Source organism: Canis aureus, chromosome 33, assembly GCF_053574225.1.
Source record: "Canis aureus isolate CA01 chromosome 33, VMU_Caureus_v.1.0, whole genome shotgun sequence".
Taxonomy (NCBI): Eukaryota; Metazoa; Chordata; class Mammalia; order Carnivora; family Canidae; genus Canis; species Canis aureus.
In genome coordinates this window covers 29031601-29044456 of record NC_135643.1, presented here as the reverse complement: position 1 = coordinate 29044456, position 12856 = coordinate 29031601, and the positions used below count along the sequence as shown (strand labels likewise).

The 12856-nt window shown below is 37.7% G+C and overlaps 1 protein-coding gene across 13 annotated transcripts in view; it reads right to left on the bottom strand.

Moving 5' to 3' along the window:
* Positions 1 to 12856, bottom strand: part of LOC144303841 (eukaryotic translation initiation factor 1-like) — a 140929-nt gene that overhangs the window by 73536 nt on the left and 54537 nt on the right. For 8 of the 13 annotated variants that reach the window (XR_013370818.1, XR_013370821.1, XR_013370819.1 and 5 more), the window contains exon 4: positions 232 to 319. The exons of the other annotated variants lie outside the window; for them this stretch is intronic. The gene's annotated coding sequence lies outside the window, so the exon portion shown is untranslated. The remainder of the gene's footprint in view (positions 1 to 231; positions 320 to 12856) is intronic. 13 annotated transcript variants of the gene reach the window in all.

The following is a 12856-nucleotide window of genomic DNA, read 5'->3' as shown; positions in this document are numbered from 1 at the left end:
GCACATGTTAAAAGCAAAAGGCAAGATTTAGGAATCTACTTGTTTCCTCTGAACACAGAAAGGCAGCCGGCAGTCAAGAGAGATGGATATACTATGTATTTATAAAGTTAAATGAACCAAGGACACAGCTACAATATTAATGCAATTCAGCAAAACACTTTTAATCCAGGCACTGTGCAAAGGTTTAGAATACAAGGTGATTAACACATTAGCCTGATGATGGAGACTCACCTTCTAGTTTGGAAGACTAGCAAGAAAGAGATTGTAATACAGCATGTGACAGAAGCAGTTTCTCCTCGCCTGCTTAATTTTGAACTCTCTACTTTTATTTACATATACATTTGGATAATAGACTATATATAATACTACTACATGAAACTGACACCATGTCCTAACTGATTTCCAGTTTATATGTCTGTCTTTCTAAGTTACAAATTCCCTGAGGATAAGGGCCATGTCATTCCTGACACTTGTCACTTCTTGTGACTAACATAAATTTTCCTTGAATTGAAATACATGAAGCTCACATATATAATGGTCTACTATAAAGTAATAAATTAATTATACAAGCAACACATAATAAACTAAAGAACACCTCTTGATAAATAGCAATGATTCCAATTATCTTAAGAAAGTACAGGTGGTTACAATTCACAATTGGAAGTTAATAGGTTAATTAATTGAGTGGTTAAAAGGTAAAATAAATGTATTAAAGTTGTTTATTATTTGTTCACCCTACCCTAAGCTTTATCTTTAATTTATGTGTGTGGTAGGGTTATATCCATATATAAGCACTATGACACTGCCAGTGCCAACATTTGGGTCATTGACAAGATGGCAATTAGACTTCATATTTTCAAATAAGAAAAATTCTATATCTTGCCATTGTTACCATTTCCCAGTCTTTCAGCCACTACCTTCATCTATCACACCTTTACTCTATATGAAATTGCCTGGAAGAAAGACAATAACCCTAGACAGTTTTGTGTCCAGGAAGAGACAGTAAGTGTTTAGCAGCCAACAAGGGGCAGGAGGAAGGAAGGACAGTCAAGCTGACTTTTGTGGTTAGGGTTCCTGCAAGTGGCAAAAAGCCAAATATATAATAAAGGAAAATTCTGTATACTTCAGTACAGCTGGATTTGGAGGCTCAAACAATGTCATCAGAACTCCACCTCTCTACCTCACAGCCTGCTCTCCTCTGTGTTGGCTTCATTCTCAGCCTTCATCCAGCTCACTGAACAATTCTACCTTTTGTGGAAGCTGAGTGCACTGTCATATTTTTCTAGAAACTTAACATTGTAATTGATAGTGAATAAAGGGTGAATGAAATTGATTAACCACTCTCTGCTTTGATATGCTGCAATGTCAAGCTCATTGACAAAAGTATTAAAATATGATCTAACCAAGGGATGAGCAGAACTTTCAATTTGGACAATTCCTAAACTCAGTGGTAGCTTCAAGTCTCACAAACACATACTATATATATTATACAAAATGACATAATTCTGTGGGTTTGTTGATGGATACGAACTTTAATAAGCAGTATTTATTCAGTTTATCTCTCAAAGACTATGCTGGGATTTATAATCTAGTTCTTAATTACATTTTATGTCCTCAGTTGCCCACTATTTGAGGTAAAACAATATCATTTAGTTTTCATCTTTGTCTTTGTCTGGCCTGGCTTAGCACATGTAATTTGCGAGGTCAGATTGTATTTTATTCAAGTGTTTATCCCCAGCAGAGTGTCTGTCCAAAGTAGGTGGGTAATAAGTATATTTTAAATGAATGGCTTCCATCTTCAACAGTCCGACTATAGTTTCTGGTGTTTTGCTGACTCTGCCAGTCCCTACATTCTTGTTTGTTAATTCATCCATCTAGTGTCATACCTGTATCTCTCAAGATTCTGGATCATGTGCACTCTGTGTGTGTATGTGTGTGTATGCTTTAATTAAGGTATTATAGTACAGCACAATAATCTCAATTGCTCAACTGTACAATTTGATGAATTTTTACCAAGAGAATCAATTTGTGTGACCATTAACCAGCTCAATAAGTAAAGCATTTCTGGGGAGGCTTCCTCCTTATGCCACTTCCAGTGTCCCACCAAAGATAACTACTATTCTGACCTCTATTATTATAGATTATCCTATTTTTGAACTTCATATGAATAAAATCGTACACTATATCAGTTATCTTTCCTATATAACAAACCACCCCAAAACTTAATTGTTTAAAACAACCATTATTTGTTCATAATCCTCTGGGTCGGCAATTTGGCTTGGGCTCAGCTGGGAAGTTCTTCTGCTTTTCTCAGCTGGGGTCACTTATGTGGCTACAGTTATGTGGCAACTCAGTTTGGTGGCTCATGATCTAACAAGGCTCAAATAAATACCTAGTGGTTTTTGCTGTTAATTGGGCTGTATGTGTCTAGCAGAACAGACTAGGCATCATCATGTGACATCTGTGTTCTAAGAGGGTAAGTGCTACAAGCCTCTGAGACCCAGGTTGAGGAGTCATACAATGGTACCTCCCCCCCACCTCATATCCCGATGACCAAAGCAAGTCATAACAGCAACTGATATTCAAGGAAGGAACATATAAACTCTGTATCCTGTTAAGAATAGTTGCAAAAATATGTGGCCACTTTTAATTCATCGCATACAGTATGTACTACTTATGTCTGACTTTTTCATTCAATATTATATCTATGAGATTCATACATGATATTATAAATATTACTAATTTGTTCTTTTTTTCTTGTGGGTATTCTATTATATGAAAATACCACAAACTATATATACATTCTACTGGTGATGGGCCTACAGATTGTTTTCAGTTTGGAGCCATTATGAATAAAGCTGCTATGAACATTCCTGTACATATCCTCTAGTGGACACAGGTACTCATATCTACTGAGTATATGCGGAAGAATAAAAGTATTGGGTAACAGGGTATGTGTATGTTTAGCTTTAATTATACAAATATATATTTTTCCAAGTGGTTATTTGGCAAAGGGTTATGATCTAGAAGTTTCATAGTGGCTTGGAAAACTATTTCAATACTATTCCCCATATGTTTTCTTGGGTTTTCAAACAAAACCATGGATTTTTTTTTCCTCTGTCATGTACTGCTCTTACTCTTTTAATGGTAAAAAAAGATTTCAACATAGCCATTTCTTAATTAATTTGATCTAGACACATTTCCTTGAGCAATCAAAATACCAACCCTCTTTTCTGAATGGTCTAGAGATAAATAACAAATCTAATATGTCTAATGGACAGACTATGCAGCAGCAGAGTCAAATATACGTGATCAGAATCATACCAACACTAAAGTGTGAGAGAAGAGTAAAGGGAGAATAGTAACATTTATTAGAGACCCACTGTGGGACAGTCCCTGTGCTATGTACTCTGCCCATGGACTCTCACTGGGTCCTCACAAAAATATTGGGAGGTAGGTTTGATTATTCCCATATTTAGATGAGTAACTGAGACTCATTATCTACTTAAAGTCACATTTCACCTGCTAAGTAGTAGAATCTAGATCTAGATTTTCATATGCAGTACCTAGCACTGTACCAAATAATTATGAAATAAAGATCTTTAAAGTGAGCAAGATTCATTAATTGCAGCTGAGTGGTGCATTAATTGCACCTCCGTAACTGATCCACTTATCAACACTCAAATACACTGAGGCTCAGGGAAAGCCAAAATGATAGGAGTTGCAAACTTCTCAACATGTTCCCAGAACACACACTAAAAATGTCTCATATAGTTTGTTATGAATTGTTTTTCAAGTCAAATCTCCCCCCCCCCCACTGCCTCAGGTATTAGAGAGTGAATACCTCTTTCCACATGCCCAAGAGTGAGGACCACCGTGTGGTTGAAGTACTCCACGGTGCCAGGAGAACATACTAGAGCCCACATTCATGTGTTCTGTTTCTTGATGGTATTTTCCCAATTATAAATTCCTCTTTGCCCACACATGATAACCTTTTGAGCTCCCAAATGAAGCTCTTGGTGCCCTGTTAAAGTCCCTGTTTCCACTTTCTCCATTAGCCCCAAACCACTTAGCACCCCCAGATGCTGGACCAGTCTCTCTCCTGTGCATGCCAGACACCCTACAGGCCCTTCTGTCTTTGCTCAACCCTTTCACTGAACACAACACAGCCCATTCAAACATATATATGAGGCACAATTTACAATTAAGAGTATTTAGTCTGGGCTTCCTCCAGTTTTGTCACCATAGGGAAACACTTGGTTCAGTTTTACGTACTATGAAAACCACATACCTCCATACACAACTGACAGTTCTCCCATTTTGCAACACACACACACACACCTCAGTCTCTTCATGGAAGTTCATCAATACCTTTGTCTTTTTTAGTCTGCAAGGCATTTTTTCTTCCCTCAAAGCTACATATTTTCCATAATTACTAGGCCTTTCTTAAGAAAAGAAAAATAAACAAAATCAATAATCTATACATGTTGCAATTGTCTCAGTCTTTCAAGTACTTTCCCAAACTGTGACTCAGCATGGTGCTTTGAAGATTACCCACCCCAGGCTAAATAAAAATGAATGTCCTTCTCTTGATTACTACCTAAAAGAAAAAGAGCCTGAAATCTCCTGAGTTCTTAGAACTTTCACCCCTGGACGACACATGGAAAGTGTCTGCGAAAAGGCAACACTACTTGTTGGAACTTGGGGGCTTTATTGTGAAGGCTGAATGCATAATGAATGATTAAGAGAATAGGCTCCGGAGGTTTGAATCCTAGGCCTGCTATTGGCCAACAGTGTGACCTTGGGAAGATTATTTCACCTTCCAGAAAATAGAAATGATGTTATCTATTTCATATTATTGCTGTGGGAATCCATGAGATAATTCATGAAAAGCGCTTCTTTCAATGCCTACCTAGCATTTAATAAGGTCTTGATAAATGCTGTTCAACAAGCTGTCAGAATCGCCATTGCTTCTTCAGCCTGCCTCCCTATCTTTGTCTTCCTTCTTATTCCTGAACTATTGCCCTAACATGGAAATTTCCACCCTCTGTCATTACTTCTCATACTCTATTTCCAATTTGGCTCAACTTCATCCCTCCCCACAACATGAATTCCTACAAACCCACCAGGGTCTTCCACATGCCCTGTGGAGCCTCTATCTCGATGTAAACGCACATTTTGTCTTTTTTCCTCAATGCTGGCTTGCCCCTGAAGATACCATTTCTCTAAAAATCCTTTCTAATGGTAACTACCCATTCCATAACCTATCACCTTTGAGATGAGCGTATCCCAATCACAAACTTAGTTCAGTCATCCCAACATCTGCTTACCTCTCAGTTGAAAACCATCCATATATATCACTTTCCTCCATTTTTTTGCTGCCATGTTTCTTAGCTCTTTCATAAATTATACTTGATTTGAATTTTGTTCTTACTCATGTATTTAACAATTATGCTGCATTAATAGGTACATGAAACTGCATCATGCACTTAGGAATATAAAGATAAATAAGACATTATTCAAGTTCTATGAGTTAGCAGTCTGGTGGGAAGGTAGATACATAATAAGAGAACATTATTATGAGTGCTATCAAGGAGATAAGTACTGGTATAACAGAAGCTCACGTCCTGCAGGCACCTCCATGTCCATTATGTCTTCCTCTCCAGGGCCCATACCTTATATAACCTGATCACCTCAACTTTTCTACTTGCCCTCCCTATAAACAGACCCCTCCATTGTATATCTGATTATCTATAATTTGGAATTGCTCAGCTTCAGGATCTTAAACTCTTAAATGCCCCTTATTGATGATAACCTCCAATCCCTACTCTCTGCCCTGCTCTCTGCCCTATGAAACCTGCTCTCTGCCCTCATTTTTCTTCATTTCCCAAAACATTCCCTATTCTTACTATTCATTGATCCCATTTATGCCATTTTAATATCTCTATCTAGTGTCATTTATTCCCTTAGCCCATGTTCTCCAGTCTTACTAAAGCATTCCTAACCTGGTTCTTCAAACAATCCACAGTCACATTTTCTTCTCCCAAGGTTCTAACCATTATTGGAAACGATTAAAAATAAAAATAGAAATAATTCAAAAACCGAATAGTTCCATTAAGTCCAATCCAATCTCAACTGGCAAATTTTCCTATGTAATAGTACTTTCATTCAGTGAAACCCAATTACATTCCCTACAAAGCCAATTCCACATCATTTCCTTTTCTCCAAATCCTCCTACCACATTACCTCAGCCAAAGCCACGGGATAGATCTTTTAACTTACCCCTTTCCTCTTCAAAATATCTTTAAACTCCCATCCATTTTCTCTTTCTTTCTTCCCAGCACAGAGAACAGAACAGGTTCCTGCTCTCCAAGGCTAACTAACCACTATGCTTGTGACCTTGCTCTTGGCCAGTTCATCTTCTTGGAGCACTTCATATCAGTTGTCATTCACTTGAGTCTTCTCTTTCATCCTCTCCACTGGTCCTTCCCCTTCAGCCTACAAGCAAGCTATAATCTCTCTTCCCATCCTAAAAGAGCATTCCCTTGATATGCTACCCCTTGAGCTATCTTCCATTTTCTTTTCTCTTTTCTTTTCTTCACTGCCAACTTCTTGAAACAAACCTATACTCGTTGATTTCCACTTCCTGGCCACCCACTCATATCTTATGCCTATGCAATCTGCCTTCCAGCCATGGAGCTCTAATAACAGTGCCTTACTTACAGATCACCAAGGAAAATACAAGATACTAGAGAAATCATTTGAAACCAAGGTTAAATAGAATAGAGTTAGGCTTTTTCAGTGAACTTCTCATAAGAATTAAACACCACCCAATTCTCACAATTGTGTGTTGTTGATTTAAAAGGAGGAAAAAAAATGTTCTTGATTTTCAGAAAAAGGAAGAAACTTCAGGATGTAAATTACAAATCACATGGGTTCTTTTTCATCTTCCCTGAAGTACTCTTAATTTTTAGAGCATAATGACAGTATATGGTGTTTTATATAACTATCTTGATTTATAATATGTAAATTTTCCATTTTGTGTGAAATGAATCATAGATCTTATGGTTCATACAATCGTCTTTATTTCTAAAAGTAGTTCCCCGATATAGCAATGAATGAATTTAACTAATTCTTTCAGTATTCTGAAGAAAGACAGCAATAAAAATTTGGGGAAAACATACCTAGAATGCAGATATGTCTATAATCTCCGGTCCTAGCTGTCAATGACCATGACGCACACTCTTCTAACCACGGCAGAATAAAATTCAAGATTAATAGTATGTTTTCATGAGTTTTAGGAGTTTTTTACATGTTGCTGGTTTGTCCACGCTTTTGCTATAACTCACTTTTACTGTGATTCTGCTGACAATCTGTTCTAATGCATTCTTGTCTTCCAAAGTGTATCATTACTTCTGCCTTGACATATCCATATTAGTGTCATCAATTAACCCCATACTTGCCAGTTTCACAATATAAATGCTTTATAATTAGAATAATAACATTCAATCATAGTATAAGAATCAACTGAGCCTTCAGAAAACTGAGGGTGTGATCTCTCTGTCTGATCTCTCCAGGTTTCAGACAACAATTTCTATTTCTACCTCATGCCATGCAGGGTGATATCTAAGAGTGTCTAAAGAGTGAGAGTCTTTCTGTCATTTTAGACAAATTTAAAGTGTTAAGTTTTTATTATACTAGAAGAAAGGTAGGAGCAAAGCATGACCTGAAGAGTGTTAAAAATTCTTGGTTCATAGATTTTGTTTCTTAGAGTGTTCCTTTCATAGGTATATTCTAGAGTAACCATCATATCACATCATATCACATAGTTAAGCAGGAAAGAACTGAATTCTGTTTGCAAGTACATAGAAAATGCCAGAGCCAGATAGCCAGGTTGCATGGAGGTTACCCTCTCTCCTGCAAAATTATTATAAAGGGAACAAAGTACAGAGAGCCAAGGCTATCTTTTAGTTTTAATGATCTAAGAATTCAGAGTGGAGAAATCATCATTTTCTTATATTTCACCAAGAGTTTGTTCAGTTAAGAGCGTTAATTCTCTTAACTGTGGAACAGTAATGCACCTTTCCATGGCTATTTCTTGACAAGTGAAGAAGCCTGGGGTAAAATCCTCTATACCATAATTAAGACTGGAATACATCTTGTCCTTCGTCCAAGACTGCTTACTTATACAATGTTATTCACACACCAAAGGGAATTCTAGTTACCGTGAAAAACAAGCCACAGGGACACTATAGAAATTTCCCACAATTATTTGTTCCAAAGTAAATACATTTCCTTTGATTTTGACAGAACCATAAAACACAGAAGTGTATTGTGAAGCTCTGTTTAGCTGTGTGTTTACCAATACCCTGGAGGCTTTACTCTTTGAAACACAGCAAGATTACATCATGCTGTTTCATCTCTCATCACTTGGCATGCATGTATGTTATACCTAACAATCAAACATCAGCAGGGAAAAACAATGAACTAATTCATGAATCAGGATTCTGTTTTATATACCACTTGTGGAGGATAATCATGACTTAGCTTAAATAAGACTTAAATAAGACCTGATTACAGTTCTCAAAGCAGGAAAGTGTTGACCAAGCCTGGGTCCCTGATATAACACATGAAACAATCTACTCATACGTTCTTTGCTAAAGGAGCATATAGACGTTAACTCATGTAACAGGGTATGAACAAACAACAGAACATGCAGAAGACTGCCCTTTCTAAATTTTGTCACCATTCTTCTTGTCCATGTTAACAATAACTGTTTTTGCTGAACTTTCTTTTCTCTTCCAATTGAAAAGGCTTTCAAATGCTTAAGCTCCTGTAACTCTTACTCTCCAAAATCAGTCACTTCAGGGGAGTATTTTGTTTTTATTTTAGATGGCAAACTTCAGTTTTTACTCTATCTCTACTTCATTAGATTATGGGTACAGTGGTATTATAAAAGAGTGATAAACCCTCACATACCCCATAAGAAGTCTCACTACTTTATAGTTCTGCGTGTGTGGCTATCCTTTCATTCATTAATTCGCTCAGTAAATATTGAGCATTTAAACTATGCCAGGTGTTGACCTTCCAAGAAACAATACAGAAGGATTTTGTAGTTCTATGGCCTTCTTAATTCTGGTTCATTCACGTCCTTTCCCATAGCTACACTTTAGCTTTACATCACCTAGAGCTGGGTCACTTAAGACTCCTAAAAGCAAACCACAGCTTTCTATCTATGCCCTTTCCCCACTCCTTTACTTTTTTAAAGCTAGTCTTTGATATTGCTGATACTTTTAGTTTCTCATCACTTGGAGGCCACCAAACATACCTGGATTCAGATACTAGCTCACCTAGATCCATGTTTAGTCATTATGGCAACAGTCTAGCCAGTATCTGCCTTTCTAGTTTCCTTTGTCCTTTCATTGCCTTCACCAAGATAAAACCCAACTCAGTTTAAACCCAGCTGGATTCATGGAAGCATCAGTAGATGGCATGGCTCCAGACAAAGTATTAGCCTTTAGAATCAGCCTGTGGTTTGCATCTGCTTTGGCCAGCTGTCAGCTGTGTGACTTTAATAAAGTTATTAATCTCGACAGACCCCAGTTTCTCCATCCACATCATGGAAATAATAATTACTATATTGCAGGCTTTGCTATGAGGAATAGAGAATGGGCACTTTAATTATATAGCATAGATGCTGGGCACATAGTAGGCATGAATAAACAGGAACTAGCATTATTTTATCTATTTCTGGTTCAGGTCTGCTAAGCCTTTTTGGAGAAAATTACATATTCATGTTACTGGGCTCCATTATAAATTTATGAGCTCCAATCTTAACTGGGCCCTCAAGGGTTTCTCATCTACTCCATTTCCGTTCTCCATAACAGCTGTTCCAAATCTTTATCACTTTCCTCAAGGGTCCAACCAGCTCCCTGCCTCCCCTGCTCTCAGCAGGTGGCTTAACCTCCCCTTCACTGAGATAACAGGTGCCTATGAGCAAGTCTACTTCTGTCCTGACAACCAATCGGCCATGTCATCACACCTCCTCTCCTGCTTCACTTACATCTCAAAAAAAAGAGGTATCCTATTCACTCAATCACTAAATGACTCAGAAAGTATTGATTGGGGGATCCCTGGGTGGCTCAGCGGTTTGGCGCCTGCCTTTGGCCCGGGGCGCGATCCTGGAGTCCCGGGATCGAGTTCCATGTCAGGCTCCTGGCATGGAGCCTGCTTCTCCCTCCTCCTGTGTCTCTGCCTCTCTCTCTCTCTCTCTCTCTCTATGTCTATCATAAGTAAATAAATCTTTAAAAAAAAAAAAAAAAAAAGAAAGTATTGATTGAATGTGTACCAAGCTTATGTCAAGCCCTGTGCTGGGTGCCAACTTGTCTTCAAACGCTCTAGCCTCATGGAGGAATCAGGTCCACAAACAAACCAGAACCAAACAACACGATCTATGCTACAACTGATGTGAAGACAGATACTAGCCAAGACTTGCACAGGCAGCTAGGACAGCTTCAGTTAGGAGTCTGCATCTCAGCTGAAAACTGAAGAAGAGTAGCCAGGGCCTTTCAGACAAAAAAAAAAAAAGCAAGACAATGTGCCAATCATGGAGACATGGAAAAGCCAGGTGCTGGCCATGGGTCAAGTACCAAGGGAATGAGTGAGTTAACACTTAAAGTGTAATGGGATAGGAAATTCCATGTATTAAAGGGTAGAAACCAGTCAAATGATTTCTTACTCTTTTAGTCCTTTAAAAAATACTATCTAAACAACATTCAGATAGGACACATACTGCACAGAGCCCTCTGCCTGAAGATAAGACCCTGCAGCTCTGTGGAAAATCCCAGACTTCATTGTGGGGGTAGATGGCAGAGAATTGCTGTGGCCCATAGCACGTCACTAAAGCTTGTCCAGAATGTCTTTCTAGTAAATCATGAAGGTCTCCAAGCTTTCTTTTTATGCTTTCCAAAGAAGAAACTGTCAGCCCACATTATCTATATTCCAACAGGTCCTATGATATTGTGATTTATAATAAATACATATCAAGTCTTCATCCCCATTTCTGGCACAGAGCCCTTGAAACCATTGGAATTTCCTAAGTAATGAGAGCAATAAAACTAGGTGATTTTTGTTATGTTAATTAGATGATTTTTGGAAAGCACCTAAGGAGGAGGGCTGGTTGCCAGGAGAACCAACCAATGTGACTGGGGGGCTGAAACTTTCAGTCCTGCCCTTGACCTCTGGGGAGAAGAGGGGGCGGAGTTTGAATCATTCACCAATGTCAATGATTTAATCAGTCATGCCTATGTAATGAAGCCTCTGTAAAAACTCAAAGGGACAGAGTTTCAAGAGCTTCTGGATTGGTGAAAATAGGGAAACGTGGGGAGGGTGGTGCCCTGGAAGAGCTCATAGAAGCTCTGCACCCTTCTCCACACCTTGCCTTATGAATCTTTTCCATTCAGCTTCTCCTAAGTTATATCCTTTTAAACTGGTAAGCTAGTAAATAAAACGTTTCTCTGAGTTATGTGAGCCATTCTACCAAGTTAATCAAACCCAAAGAGGGAGTCATGGGAACCTCTGATTCACAGCTAGTCCAACAGAAGCACAGGTAACAGCCTGGGCTTTCTATTGACATCTGAAGTGGAGGGCAGGCTTGTCGAACTGAGCCACTAATCTGTGGAATCTAATGCTATCTCTAGGTAGACAGTGTCAGAATTGAATTGAATTGTAGGACACCCAGCTGGTATCCAAGAATTGCCTGGACGTATGTTCTTCAGTCCTCAAGCACACATGCTGCTGACAACGTCCTTTGTTCTACTTCCATACTTCCTCACAGTTTAGCATTATTATTATTTTGAATTACCTATGAAGGGAACACTATGATCTTTTTCATGGTGAGGGCCTTTCAAGAAAGAAATTGTACCTGAATTTACCTTTGTATACCCAACACCAAGGACAACACTGAGTACACATATACTGCTATGAAATTTGCTTTTTTCCCCATTAATATGTTATGGAAATCATTCCATATGATTGCAAACCTCATTCTTCTTAATAGCTGCATAGTATTCCATTGTAGAGAAGTCCTAAAATTTAATTTCTGTTGGTGAAAACATAGGTTATTTCTAATTTTTCTTTACTACTAATAATGCCATACTGAGTATTTTTATAACTATATCTTTGTGCAGGTGTGTGAATGCATCGGTAGGATAAATTCCTAGAAATGGATCCATTTTAAATGTTTCATAAATATTAACAAACTCTTTTCCAAAAATAAATATTTTTCAGTTCACATTTCCACCAAGAGTTGTTTGAGAGTACTGGCTTCCTCATATCCTCATAAACACTAAATAACTCTATTTTAAAATCGTTGCCAACTGGATATGTGAAAAATATATCACTCTGCCTTTAATCTACATTTCATTGAATATAAAGAGGTCAAGGACCTTTCAACATGTTTAATAGACATTTGTATTTATTCTTTTATAAACTACCTGTTAGTATATGTTGCTTGTTCTTTTTTTGCAATGTTGACTTCTAATTAATTTGCAAGAACTTTTCTAGCTTTTCTAAGTTTTCTTTTACCATATTGGTTGCAAATAGTTTTCAATTCAATGAAGCATTTTCCAGTGTTTAATGGTTATATGTTCTGGGTGGATTTTATCTTTTATTAATATTAAAATAGCCCCTCTGTTCTGTTTAATGTATTTTGTCTTAAATGTTTCCTTTCTCATATATTTCATCCCCGATTTCCTTTTGCGTGCATGTACTTGATGTATCTTTTCATGTCTCTTTTTAAAAATAATTCTTTGTCATTTACTTTTAAGTATGTCTCTTATAAATAGAAAATAGTGAT